Source organism: Nyctereutes procyonoides, unplaced genomic scaffold, assembly GCF_905146905.1.
Source record: "Nyctereutes procyonoides isolate TBG_1078 unplaced genomic scaffold, NYPRO_anot_genome, whole genome shotgun sequence".
In the NCBI taxonomy this organism is placed as follows: Eukaryota; Metazoa; Chordata; class Mammalia; order Carnivora; family Canidae; genus Nyctereutes; species Nyctereutes procyonoides.
This window is the reverse complement of record NW_026575125.1, coordinates 117736338-117750730: the sequence shown is the minus strand read 5'-3', so window position 1 is coordinate 117750730 and position 14393 is coordinate 117736338. Positions and strand designations below refer to the sequence as shown.

The following is a 14393-nucleotide window of genomic DNA, read 5'->3' as shown; positions in this document are numbered from 1 at the left end:
AACCTCAGTCCAACAGTGTTCTATTCTCCTTTGCTCCATTTAAGAATTATTAGTACTTGTTAAGCACTATGTTCTTCTCTTACTGAGTCTAGATTTGTCCTTGCCCGGGCCCCATTTTTCATCTTATTTCCTACAGGACTACACATCTTTTTGAGGGCAAAGTCTGTATCTCATTCATCTCTACTTTTCCAGGCCCTAAAGAAGCACTAGTGCTTAGCAAAGTATTGTTGAATGAATACTATCTTATTCTTGCCTTACCACAGGACTTCTTTTTTAAAAAATTTATTTATTTATTTATTTATTTATTTATTTTTTATTTAACTGGAATAACAACATACAGTGTAATATTTATTTCAGGTGTACAATTTAGTGATTCGACACTTACATGCATCATCCGGTGCTCATCACAAGTGCATTCCGTAATCTCCATCACCTATGTAACCCATCCCCCTACTTACCTCCCCTCTGGTAACCATCAGTGTGTCTCTATAGTTAAGAGTGTGTTTCTTGGTTTGTCTCTCTCTTTATCCCCCCATGATCATTTTTCTTTGTTTCTTAATTTTCACATATGAGCGAAATCATATTATATTTGTTTTCCTCTGACTGACTTATTTTGCTTAGCATAGTATTCTCTAGCTCCATCTATGTCATTGCAGATGGCAAGATTTCATTCTTTTTTATGGCTGAGTAATATTCCATTATTATTTCATTATATATAACACATCCTTATCCATTCATCAGTTGAAGGACATTTGGCTGTTTGTATAATTTAGCTACTGCTGATAATGCTGCTATAAATATTGGGATGCATGCATGTATCTCCCTGAATTAGCACTTTTGGGTGCTTTGGGTAAATATCTAATAGAGCAATTACTGGATAATATAGTAGTTCTATTTTTAATTTTTTGAAGAACTTCCATACTATTTCCCAGAGTGGCTGCAGCAGGTTGCATTCCCACCAACAGTGTAAGAGGGTTCCCCTTTCACCACATCCTTGCCAACATCTGTTGTTTCTTGTGTTGTTAATTTTAGCCATTTTGACAATTGTGAGGTGATATCTCATTGTAGTTTTGATTTGTGTTTCCCTGATGATGAGTGATGTTGAGCATCTTTTCATATGTTGGCCATTTGTATGTCTTCTTTGGAAAAATGTCTATTTATGTCCTCAACCCATTTTTTTAACTGGGTTATGTGTTTTTTGAATGTTGACTTTGATAAGTTCTTTATATATTTTGGATGCTAACCCTTTATCAGTAAAATCGCAGGACACAAAATCAACATAAAGAAATCTGTTGCATTTCCATATACCAATAATGAAGCAACAGAGAGAGAAATCAAGGAATCAATCCCATTTACAATCACACCAAAAGCCATGATACCTAGGAATAAACTTAACTGTAGAGGTAAATGACCCGTTTTCTGAAAATTATAAAACATTGATGAAATAAATTGAAGATGACACAAAGAAATGGAAAAAGATTCCATGCTCATGGATTGGAAGAACAAATATCATTAGAATGTCTCTATTACCCAAAGCAACCTACACATTTAATGCAATCCCTATCAAAATACCACCAGTATTTTTCACAGAGATAGAACAAACCATCCTAAAATTTGTATGGATCCACAAAAGACCCTGAATAGCCAAAGCAATCTTGAAAAAGCAAAGCAAAGCTGGAGGCATTAAAATTCTAGACTTCATGGTATATTACAAAGCTGTAGTGAACAAAACAGTATGGTACTGGCACAAAAATAGACACATACATCAGTGGAATAGAACAGAAAACCCAGAAATGAATCCACAACTATATGGTCAGGGAAGAACATCCAATGGAAAAAAGACAGTCTCTTCAACAAATGATGTTGTGAAAACTGGACAGCCACATGCAAAAGAATGGAACTGGACCACTTTCTTACATCAGACACAAAAATAAATTCAAAACGGATGAAAAACATAAATGTGAGATAAACTATTAAAATCCTAGAGGAGAACTCAGGCAGTAAGCTCTTTGATATTTGCCACAGCAACTTCTTGCTAGATATATCTCCTAAGGCAAGGGAACCAAAAGCAAAAATGAACTATTGGGACTTCATTTAAAAAAAAAAAAACAAACTTCTTCACAGTGAAGGAAACAATCAACAAAACTAAAAAGCAGCCTACAGAATGGGAAACGATATTTGCAACATGGTACTTCTATCTTTGAAACAGTCAAGAAGTATAAAGGACTTCTCTTGTGAGTGGCATGTGTAGGACAGTTCCATATCTCTTCTTGCAGAATTGACATCAAGAGATTTTAGAAGCATGATTTTTGTACCTTAGCAGCTGGTGATTGTTGGTCTCAGTGCCTCCCCCAAATAAAATACAGATTTAGAGATACATGCACCCCAATGTTTATAGCAGCATTACTAACATTAGCCAAACTATGGAGAAAGCCCAAGTATCCATCAACTGATGAATGGATAAAGAAGAAGTGGTTTATATAATGGAATATTACTCAGCCATCAAAAAGATGAAACCTTGGCATTTCCAATGACACAGATGGAAAACAGATGAAAATATGGGGAGGGGGAAAAAGAAAAAAAGGAGAGGGGATCCCTGGGTGGCTCAGTGGTTTAGCACCTGCCTTCGGCCTAGGGCGTGATTCTGGAGTCCCGGGATCGAGTCCTACATCAGGCTCCCTGCATGGAGCCTGCTTCTCCCTCTGCCTGTATCTCTGCCTCTCTCTCTCTCTGTGTGTCTCTCATGAATAAATAAATATAATCTTAAAAAAAAGAAAAGGAGAGAGGGAAACAAGTCATAAGAGACTCCTAAAGATAGAGAACAAACTGAGGGTTGATGGAAGGAGGTGGGTGGGGAATGGGAAAGATGGGTGACGAGTATTAAGGAGGGCACCCATTATGATGAACACTATGTGTTGTATGTAAGGGATGAATCACTGAATTCTACTCCAGAAATCAATATTGCGCACTGTATGCTAACTACCTAAAATTTAAATAAAAAAAAAACAGAAAAAAAGTCAAGTAGCCAACTTCCATTAATCAATTAATTGATTAACTAATTAAAGTGTTTAGTTTTTTATTACTCTTCTGCTAGGGACTGTGCTGTAACAAAGCCTATAGGCAAGAAAAGAATCTATTGCAATATGTAAGACAACCACTGGAGGTATCTAGGAACAGAATCTAACTACGGAAACAGTGCCAGGTTTGTTTCTCAAAGGGAATATTTGATCTGATTCCTGAAAAATGCATAGAATTTGATTATCCAGGTGAAATAAGAGAGAGGTGAGTAGGGAGAGTAATATGTGTAAAAGCACAAAATCAGGATAGAATATAAAGAGTTTAGCAAGTGGCATGGCATTCAAGATGACCAGAGAGTAGAGTATGGAATGGAGAGATGAGGTTTGTGAAGTATTGAGGGCCATGTAACTTACCACACTATATAAAGGCTTTAGGGGATTAAACTTTATTATGTGTGCAATGGAAAGTGGCATCAGTTTGTCTGTTATGACTCATGTGGCACTATGGAAGATAGACTAAAGAAAGCTCGGCTCAAGAGATACTTGGAAGGTCGAACTAAAAATAATCAGATGTGAAAGGGCGAGAGAAATAAGAGTCATGGATCACTTAAAAATTATGGTGTCAATAACTAAGGTGGAAACAGGAACAGACAGAAGGCAGGAAAGGTGAAAACAGTTTTGATATGAATTTAAAGGATATGTAGTACATCAGAGTCAAGATCATATTCTTCAGGAAGTTGGATAGGAAAGATAGTTCAGGAAAGAATATGGTAGATAAAGATTTTTATGTCATCAGCATAGAGGTGATACTTGAGATTGTAATATATGAGGTCAACCAGGGAGGGAGAAAAGAAGAGCGCCTAGGAGAGCCTTGATAAACACTAATGTTTAAAAGCAGGTAGAGGGGATCCCTGGGTGGCGCAGCGGTTTGGCGCCTGCCCTTGGCCCAGGGTGCGATCCTGGAGACCCGGGATCGAATCCCACGTCGGGCTCCCGGTGCGTGGAGCCTGCTTCTCCCTCTGCCTGTGTCTCTGCCTCTCTCTCTCTCTATCATAAATAAATAAAAATTTAAAAAAAAAATAAAAGCAGGTAGAAGAAGAGAGGGAGGGAGCCTCTGAGGGAGGCTGAGATGGATCAGCCCGAGAGGCTGTCAGCTGTTAAAACCAAAGGATTTAATGTTTCTGGAATTGGAAAATGACCCCAGGCCTCTTTCTGCCTTCTATCTTCCCTTGCTGCTCTGGTTTTAACTCCTGGTGATTGGCTTTATTTTCTTGCAAGGTTAGTTATACATTTATATGGAAATTCACTGTAATTTATCCAGATTTTGGTTTGTGGAGCAAGAAAGTATTTCAGAATACTAATCCACCACACTGGCAGGAGTATTCCACTGTATTGCTTTTAAAATTAAAAACAGCTGGTTACAACTTGATAAAAGGCATTCATGCAAAACCTATAGCCAGCATCACACATAAAGGTGAAAGACTGAATGCTTTCCTTTAAGCTCGAGAACAAGACAAGGATGTCAGCTCTCACCATCTATTTGAGGTTGTACTGAAGAGTCTAGCCAGTGCAATAAACAAAACAAAACAAGACAAAAAAAAAAACCCAAGAAGTAACAGGTCACATTAGAAAGGAAGGATATCAAAACTGCATTTTGCAGATGACATGTTCATCTATGTAGCAAATTCTATGACTTCTACAAAGAATATTAGAAGAAATTAGTGAGTTTGGCAAGATGCCAGATCAATATACAAAAACCAACTGAATTTCTATATACTAGCAATGAACAATTAGAAATTGAAAAAAAGGTTCCAGTTACAATGTTATTAAAATATGAAATACTCAGGACCTGTGCAGTGAAAATTAAGAAACATCATTGAGAGAAATTAAAGAATACCTTAAAAATGGAGAGATGTGTTCACAGGACAAGAGACTCAATATTATTAAATATTATTTATCTCCCCAGTTGACCTATAAATATAATGCAATCTCAATCATAATCCTAGCAGGCATTTGTGTGGAAATTGACAAGCTAATTCTAAAGTTCCCATGGAAGTGCAAATGACCTAAAATAGCCAAACCAATTTTGGAAACACCAAAGGAAGGACTTACTTTAATTGATTTCAAGAGATAGTATTTATACAATATAAAATACAATATAAAACCATAGTAATCAAAGCAGTGTGATATTGGCATAAAGACAAGTGGAACAGAACAGATAGTACAGAAATAGAACCACATATTTATGCCCAATTGATTTTTGACAAAGGAACAAATGCAATTCAGTGGAGAAAGTATGGTCTTTTCAATAAAAATAGTGTCGGGGGTAATTGGATAACCATATGCAAAAAAAAAAAAAAAACTTTGACCCATACCTTGCACCATATAAAAAATTAAGTCAAAATGAATCATAGGCCTACATGTAGAACTTAAAACTATAAAACTTCTAGAAAAAATATAGGATAAAATTATTGAGAGCTTGGGTTAGTTAAGCAAAAATTAATTTGATAGATTACAAAAAAGCATGATCCATAAAAGAAAATTTGGATGAATTAAACTTTATCAAAATTAAAAGCTTTTACTCATTGAAAGGCTCTGTTAAGGGAAAGAAAAAGCAAGCCACAGAATTGGAGAAAATATTTGCAAATCATATGTCTAAGAATGGACTTGTATACAGAACATATAAAGTACTCTTATAATTCAATAAGACAACCCAATAAATGAGCAAAGGATATGAATGCTTCACCAAAGAAGATATGTTGATGACAAGCATACAAAAAAATCCTAAATATCATTAGTCATTAATCAAATGCAAATTAAAACCACAATGAGGTGTAAACACCCACTCACTAGAATGGCTAACATTCAAAGACCAATTACAATTGTTGGTGAGGATATGAAACAAGTGGGACACTCATATATTGCTTTTGGGAATATAAAATTGTACAACCACTTTGGAAAATATTTCATCAGTTTCTTAAAAGTTAAACAAACATACATCTACCATATTACTAGGCATACTACTCCTAGGTATTTACCCAAGTAACTAAAATATCTGTTGATTCAAGACTAGTAACAAATGTTAATAGTAACTTTATTTGTAATAAAAAACTGGAAATGGACAATCCAAATATCCATCAACAAGTCAATGAATAAACAAGTTGTGGTACATACATAAAATGAAATAATACTCAGCAATAAGAGTGAACTACTGATACATGCTACAGCATGGGTGAAACTCAAGATAATTATGCCAAGTGAAAAAAGCTAGACAAAAAGAGTACATGCTGTAATTATTTATATAAAATACAAACTCATCATAGTGACAGAAAGTAGGTCAATGTTTGTCCAGGGATTAGATTATGGGGAGGTACAGAAAGGAAGGGTACAGGGGAATGAGGAAAACTTTTGAGGATAATGGATATGTTCACTCTCTTCATTGTGATGGTTCCATAGTATGTATGTACATATGTCAAAACTTTAAATATTTAAATATGTGCATTTAATTACATGTCAATTAAACTTCAATAAAGCTATTAAAAACAATTGATTAAAAAATATACATATTTTAAAAATAGGGTCCCACAGACTGGTCACTTGGAACATAAACTTACAAATTTGTATGAATACTCACTTTATCTTATGTTCTCAATCTCAGGGAAACTTCCATGAATCCACTACCCAGTTTTACAGATGGATAGTCTCACCCCAGCAATTCTGCCTCTGTGAAAAGACCTTCTTGGGCATCTGGGTGGCTCAGTCAGTTAAACGTGCAACTCTTGGTTTCACCTCAGGTCAGGAACTCAGGGTCCTGGGATCAAGCCCTGCATTGGGCTCCACACTCAGCAGGGAGTCTGCTTGAGAATTCCCTTCCTCTCCATCTTCCTGTCCCTAAATAAATAAATAAATAAATAAATAAATAAATAAATAAATATTTTTTAAAAAGAAAGAAAAGACCTTCCATATTTACTCCTTTCTCTGTCCCTATGAATCTAGACTCATTCAAGAAGTTTTTAGCAGTGCCTTTTAATTTAACTATAAAAGCAACATCAGAAAAAAAAGAAGAAATGTGTGGGAGATATCAGAAAGGGACACAGAACATAAAGACTTCTAACTCTGGGAAATGAACTAGGGGTGGTGAAAGGGGAGGAGGGCGGGGGGTGGGGGTGAATGGGTGACGGGCACGGAGGGGGACACTTGATTGGATGAGCACTGGGTGCTATTCTGTATGTTGGTAAATTGAACACCAATAAAAATTAATTTATAAAAAAAATCAAATGAACTACTATAAAAAAATGAACTACTATATAGGATGAATGCAGGCATAAGCTATAGCGTATTTTATTTTGTAATAATAATACCAGGAATCCAAGTGAAAACTGGTTTAAATGTTGCAGATAAAATGACTAGAGATGCATAAATTGGATGACTTCTTTTATGAGTACAATCTTAAAATATGACCCCTTCTTACCCTTAGAAGCTCATTTTCATTTCGTCTATTTTAATCCTCCCAATTTATTTTAAAGCTGACATCATAACCACTCTGCTCTGAGTATTATAATGGCTTTTGGCCAAAAGCAATACAATCTTGATGTGATCAGAATATCAGGAAAATGTTCTAATAAAGAAAATGGTCAAACAGCTGAGCTGTCAGAGGGTTTCATTGATAGAGTCCCTTCCTGCTTCAACTTTTGAGGATTCTATAATCTCTTATACTACGTGGGTTCTTAACCTGGAGTCTGATCACCACTTGAGAATGCAAGCAAGTTTTCGAAGTTTCTGGAGAAAATGTTCAAATTTTTCACCACTTCTCCCTTCCTTTGTGAGGTATGCCCAGGTCATACTCTCTATCCCAAATGTAAATTATTCATGGACTTATCCTTTTATAAAAAGAGAGAGAGAGATTGAGAGGGAGAGAAGGAGAGAGGAGTTCTGGGGGCTTCCTATTTGAAGACACAGCTGTGGCATTTGAAATCAACAGGCCTGGGTCTGGTTCTGATTCTGCCATGTACCGTGTGTGTGACTTTATTCAAGTGCCCTCCCCCAATCTTGGCCTGTTTTGTTATCCTTTCAAATTAAGAAGTTGAATTAGATGACTGCTAAGAGCCTTCTCTTCCAGTTCCAACTTTTTGGGGTCCTATGTTCTAAGGAAGGATTTTTTAAAAGATTTTATTTATTTATTCTTGAGAGACAGAGAGAGAGAGAGAGGCAGAGACACAGGCAGAGGGAGAGAGAGGCAGAGACACAGGCAGAGGGAGAAGCAGGATCCATGCAGGGAGACGTGGGACTCAATCCCAAGACTTCAGGATCAAGCCCTGGGCTGAAGGCAGGTGCTAAACCACTGAGCCATCTGGGCTGCCCCTAAGGAAGGATTTAACCTTGATTTTACTTCCAGTTTCCTAGGTTTTTGGTGTTTTCCTCCTCTCTATCAAGGATCTGCATCAGAGTGATATATTTGTTGAGTTATATTGGCTTCTAGCCTCAGTTAGTACCATTGCTCTGCATGGCAAAGACAAAGCTATCACAATGAGAAGGACTGCTGCCTTTCCCACTGAGGCTACAGGGTCTGAGGCACTGTCTAACTTTCACATTCTCTGATACAGGGTGAACCTTGAATTCCATGATGGCTTGCCCTACAGTCATATCCTAACTCGCTGTACTTGATCAATTCACTGTTTAGCAAGTTGTGGTCTCTCTTGTCATAGGACATCAAGTCAATAGGAGCCCTTAGAAATCACCTAGTCCATCACCCTCTCCACCATTACCCCATTGTTTTCCAGATATGTGTAAGGATAAGGGGAGGGAAGGGACTTGCATAAGGCCACAAATGGAATTTATAGATCAGGATGAAAGCCTAGGTGCTCTGACTCTGTGTTCAGTGCTATTTCCAAAGCACTTTGTTCCTAATCATATTGCCAGGCATAATATCCTATTTGATCTGGTTCTTCATTCATTGTGTTATTAAAAACAATCATGAACCACTATTATGTGCCAAACACTGTGCTTGCTGGGGAAAATGCTAACAGGAGCAAGCAATCTCTGTCCTAAGGTTTTCTCAGTCTGTAGGCCAACATATTTTCTTGTAGTATTGTCTTGGGCTTAGTGCAATAGAACAAGTTGATTATCATCATTTCCATTATCCTCACCACCAAGCAACCACCCACTTGCACTTAGCTAACTGTGGTCTAAAATTATTTGAAACATAAGCACCACATAGCATTTAACACCACTTCATTGATTCACTTGAATACCCAAGCATTTACTGAGCACCTGCTGATTCAATCCTCACATAGATGGAATTAATCATCAAAAGAGAAAGCTCAGGTTCCCACAGTGTTTGCTATGAAAATTAATTTTATTTTAACCATGAACATTCTTTGCAATGGTCATTTTCATGTTGTATTAGATTTTTACAACTGTGTCAACTGGGAGGTTGAAAATTATTATCCCCAATTTACAGAGGCTTAAAGTATCTCAGATGTGCTAGAGCTGAAGCTCTTGATTTCTACTCCCTTATAATTCTCTGCCTATATTTTTCAATGAAACTACCACATAGAGCAGTTTATATTCATTTAGAAAATGTGAAAACCAATGCAATTAGCTAAGAAACACAGTTTTCTGCTTTGGCAAAAAAAAAAAAAAAGTCTTCCAGAGAGCAGCTGTATTTTAGGGAGGAGATTCCAAGCGAATGACACACAAAAGAATGGGTACAAATAACAGGGGCCAAATTCAGGAAGCAAAGGATGTAGGAGACACCTGGAAAATTTCCCAGTTTGTGGTATGCATCTGGCCAAGGTCTAGTGGAAATAGGAGTAGTAAGCTGGTGCCAGAGAACCCGGGGGAGTGCAAGTTCTAAAAAGGAAGTAAAGGTGGGAAGAGCAGGCAAGTATCATGAGCAAATATCCTCTCTGACAAAGGGTAAAATGGAGGGAGGAACAAGCAAGTCACCAATAGTTGGATAGAAGAGTCATTGTCTTTTAGGAATTAAACTTACATTCAAATATACTTGCTGGCAAAAGACATGGGATAGGGGAGGAAGGAGGGTGATTGATGCTGCCTGTTGGTGAATTCGTAGCCTAGGGTGCATGTGAGGCAGAGACATAATCCAGATGTAATCTCAGTTGGCCTTACTCCTGAGAGCTTCTAATCTTAGGCAAAGCAGTGTCTGAGCATGATTCCAGTAGATAAGATAGACATTTTGCAACCAGTATGATTATTGCTCCTGAATGCATGCTAAAGGCATCACATGGTGCTCAACTGGACACAGTGGTCTCTTCCTGTACTGAGGGGAAGCTGGTGGTGATGGACATACTGGCACATGGTATGCCTGTACACTCTACTTGATGGTAGCAGCTGAAGTGAGCCTTTTAAAACCAAAGTCCCATTAGAAGGAGCTCTCCACAGTGACTAAGTGGGTGGACTTTGGGGCCAGCTTACCTGGCTTTGCAGCCTGGCTCTTCCACATACTAGCTGTGTAGCCTTGGGCAACTTGCCTAGCCTTGCCTGCCTCACTTTCCTTGTTTGAATAATGTGGATGGTAATAGCACCTATTTGCCAGAGGAATGCTGTGAGGATTGAATATATTGGTACCTATAAAGTCTACATATGAGTTTGTTATCATTATTTTGTCACTTCTTCACTCAAAAATCTGCAATAGTTTTGTTGTTTTGTCCCTCAAAGTAAAAGCCAAAATTCTTACAATAGTCCTATAAAACCCTACACAATCTGGCTTCCATCGCCTCTCTGCCTTCTCCTCCTCCTCCTCCCCTTTCCTTGGTTCACTCAGTTCCAGTCTTGTTGGCCTCCTCCCTGATCCTCTAACATGCCATGCATGCCCCTGCCTCAAGGCCTTCTCACTGGCTGGTCACTCCGCTTGGATTTTCAATGCAAACTCCCTCACCTCCTTTAAATTCCTGTTCCAATGTCAGATGCTCAATGAGGCTTACCCTGACCATCTGGCTCAAAGTTGCAGCTCCACCTCAACACTCCTGATCCTTTTTTATTTTGTTTTGTTCTTTTCTTAAATAGCACTTACTATCTTCTAACATGCTAAGTCACTTAATCATTATATTTATCATTTATTGTCTGTTTTCTGTTGGAAGTGAAGCTCCACGGGCAGAAAACTTTGTTTTGTTCATTGTTGCATCTCAAGCATTCAGAGCAGTGCCTAGCACAAATCAAGTGCTCAATAAATATTTGTTGAATAAATGAATGAATTGTGGTTTAAGTATTTTCAAGGGTAGATTGACTACACTTAATTTTCAGTCTTTGAGTGGCCTTGTTTTCTTCCTTTAGATCTTTGGATGCACAGAACCAAATTGATCATACTCTGTAGTTCAAAGCACACCAATGTCATCAAATGGTGTGGGGTGCCCTTTGTTTTATTTTCTTCCTTTGTTTTCCATTTCATTTCCCATCCCCTTTCTAATTTTTCTTCCTAGCCCACTCTTGTGTATTTAGTGTATGTCCTTCTAATCCAATTTCCATATGAGTGTTTAGATGTATATCATTGAAAAAAACCATAGCATTGTATTTAATTGAAAAAATATCATTGTATTTTAAATATCCATTCATTCCTTGCCCTTTTCTTCCTTTTGTTCATGCATTATGTTTTGAAGTCTATTCTCTGGCTGCACATAAATGTAATTCCTTACTTGTAACTATTACTTACTACTCTACTAACCTAACGATGGACATCAAGGATACTTCTGTCTTTACTCTACAAAACACCACTTCAGAAAACACTTTTTTACATGTCTCTTTTGGATCTTGGTGTATAATCCCAGGTACAGGGTTGCCTGTCATACTCTTTGCTCATTTTCCTAGTGGAATTCATATCTTTCATTTACTCCTTGGAAGAGATTTCTTGTCCATCCTAGATATTATTCCTTTGTTTATAGACATGACAAGTATCTTTCTCACCCTTTAATTAACTTTGTCCATGGTGTTCACTGTTGAAAATAAATCTTTAATTTTAGCATAGCCAAATCCATTGCTTTTTTTTTTTTTACCTTGCTATCTGTGCTTTTGGAGGTTTAAGAATCCCCCTATGGTGAAGTCTTAGAGATATTCTTAGTTTGCTTTTATTATCTCAAGATAATAAATAGTTTTACTTTTTTTAGATTTTATTTATTTATTCATGAGAGACAGAGAGAGAGAGAGAGAGAGAGAGAGAGAGAGAGACACAAGCAGAGGGAGAAGCAGGTCCCATGCAGGGAGCCCTATGACGTGGAACTTGATCCCGGGTCTCCAGGATCACACCCTGGGCCGAAGGTGGCGCTAAACTGCTGAGCCACCTGGGCTGCCCAATAGTTTTACTTTTTATCTTTATTTCTTTAATCTATTTGAAGTTTATTTTTATACATAGCGTAAAAAGTCAACAAAGTCCTATTTCTGTATGCAGTGAGCTAATTTTATCAATAATGTTTACTAGATGATCTATCTTCCCTACATTAATTTTTGATACCAGCTCTCATATACTAAGATCCCATGTATACATAGATGTTTCTGGACAATTTTGTTTCATTGGACTGATTTCTAGTTCCTGAACCACTGCTGCACTACTTTTTTATTACTAGGGTTTTACAATAATTCTTAATGTCTGTGAGGTGCTTAAAGAAGATGCTTTCTAATTATTTTTAATAACAGTCTAAAGATTGCTGCATACATTTCTTCCAATATTTTTGCCAGCACTACTGCTTCACACAATCACTTGAAAAAGGTTTGTCCTTCAACGTCAGATCTACAAATGTGGCAATGAGGCAATGCAATTGCTTACCATTTTCAGCATCTTCCCTGGAATACAGTAATGGGAGTACCTTTACAGCAATTGCATGTAAAATATATTCCCAGTCTCAAGACATGTCAGTTTGGTGACTTTTTCAGCAGATTCTAGCAAACTATTTTCTCTGCAAGCAACCAGTAGTTGTCAGTTAGTCCTGCTTTGTTGGTATGTTGCCTCCAAAGTATTAAGGCTTTCTTCTCTTCAATAATCCCCCTTTTAGGGATCCCTGGGTGGCGCAGTGGTTTGGCGCCTGCCTTTGGCCCAGGGCGCGATCCTGGAGACCCGGGATCGAATCCCATGTCAGGCTCCCGGTGCATGGAGCCTGTTTCTCCCTCTGCCTGTGTCTCTGCCTCTCTCTCTCTGTGTGTGTGTGACTATCATAAAAATAAATTAAAAAAATTAAAAAATTAAAAAATTAAAAAATAATCCCCCTTTTAACATGTAACATCTGCTGCTGTTCCATGTTGTTTGAATATCTTTATAAATACACAAATGAAGCATTTCCCCAATTCTATATGACATGCAGGTAGAATGGCCTACTACCTTTCTGCTGAAGGCCTAGAGTTCTGATGTGTTACTTATGGAACTTTTTAAGCATTGGAACTATCATGTGAGAAAATTAGTTTCCTCACCATGAACTAACTGTAAAATTTGTAACCTTGGAACTTTTCCCCCTTTAAATCCATTTAAGCCATGCATCTTTCAAAGAAGTCTTATTTGAGAATTCTTCATATCTAGTAAAGATTGAAAATTTACTGAAAACCAGATTGTAAATTTAAATAATTAGTATACCCTAAATCACACAATATTAGCATTATACTTTAATCATTGTTATTCCTTTTTGTAGGATTAAATTTAAGATCTAAGCAAAAACAACAACAAAAGATTTGAGCAATAAAGGAAGCCTCAGGGGTGAATGGTTTTAGGAAAGCAAAAGAGGTTAAAAGGTTTGCAAGATAGTCAAGAGTCTAAAAGGAGTAGTGAAGTGTTTAAGGAAGGGGAGGAGTAGGGTGTTATTCTGTATGTTGGCAAACTGAACACCAATAAAAAATTAATTTATTATAAAAAATAAAAAATAAAAAAAACTGAAAAAAAAGAAGGGGAGGAGTAAAAACAAAAAACAGATTTACAAGGTGGTTACTGAGCTTACATTTAGTTTATAGTGGAAAACAACAGTTTTCTAACATGATTACAAATTTTTAAAAGGATCATAGCATATCTGTAGGCATTGGCATCATAAAAGGGAGAGAATTGATTTTGTTAGTAGCTGACAGGAAAGGCTTAAAGATTCATCTATTTTGGGGGGACTAAAATTAGAAAGGGTGACTCTGGTTTTTTGTTAGTTTATCTCAGAGTATGAACTGTTTCTTTCCCCTTTAAACTATGGGATGTAAGATCTATAATTCTTAATGATGACTTCAGAGCAAGGTAGCATTTCTGCATCCACATGATTAATAGGAATTCTAGAAAGAAACACCAATGGGAGGAAATTACCAAAATAATAATACAAGTAAATTTCCTCAAACTGAAGAATAATATCAACCTTAAGCTTGAAAGAGCCTAGCAGGCACCCACTATAGTAAAGAGGAAAT

At 37.1% G+C, this 14393-nt stretch overlaps 1 non-coding gene across 1 annotated transcript; it reads left to right on the top strand.

Moving 5' to 3' along the window:
• The first annotated feature begins 2218 nt into the window (after nucleotides 1-2218).
• On the top strand, nucleotides 2219-2350 carry LOC129518995 (U11 spliceosomal RNA). The gene has a single exon (XR_008666315.1). It is a non-coding gene; the product is annotated as a U11 spliceosomal RNA (small nuclear RNA).
• The last annotated feature ends 12043 nt before the right edge of the window (nucleotides 2351-14393 follow it).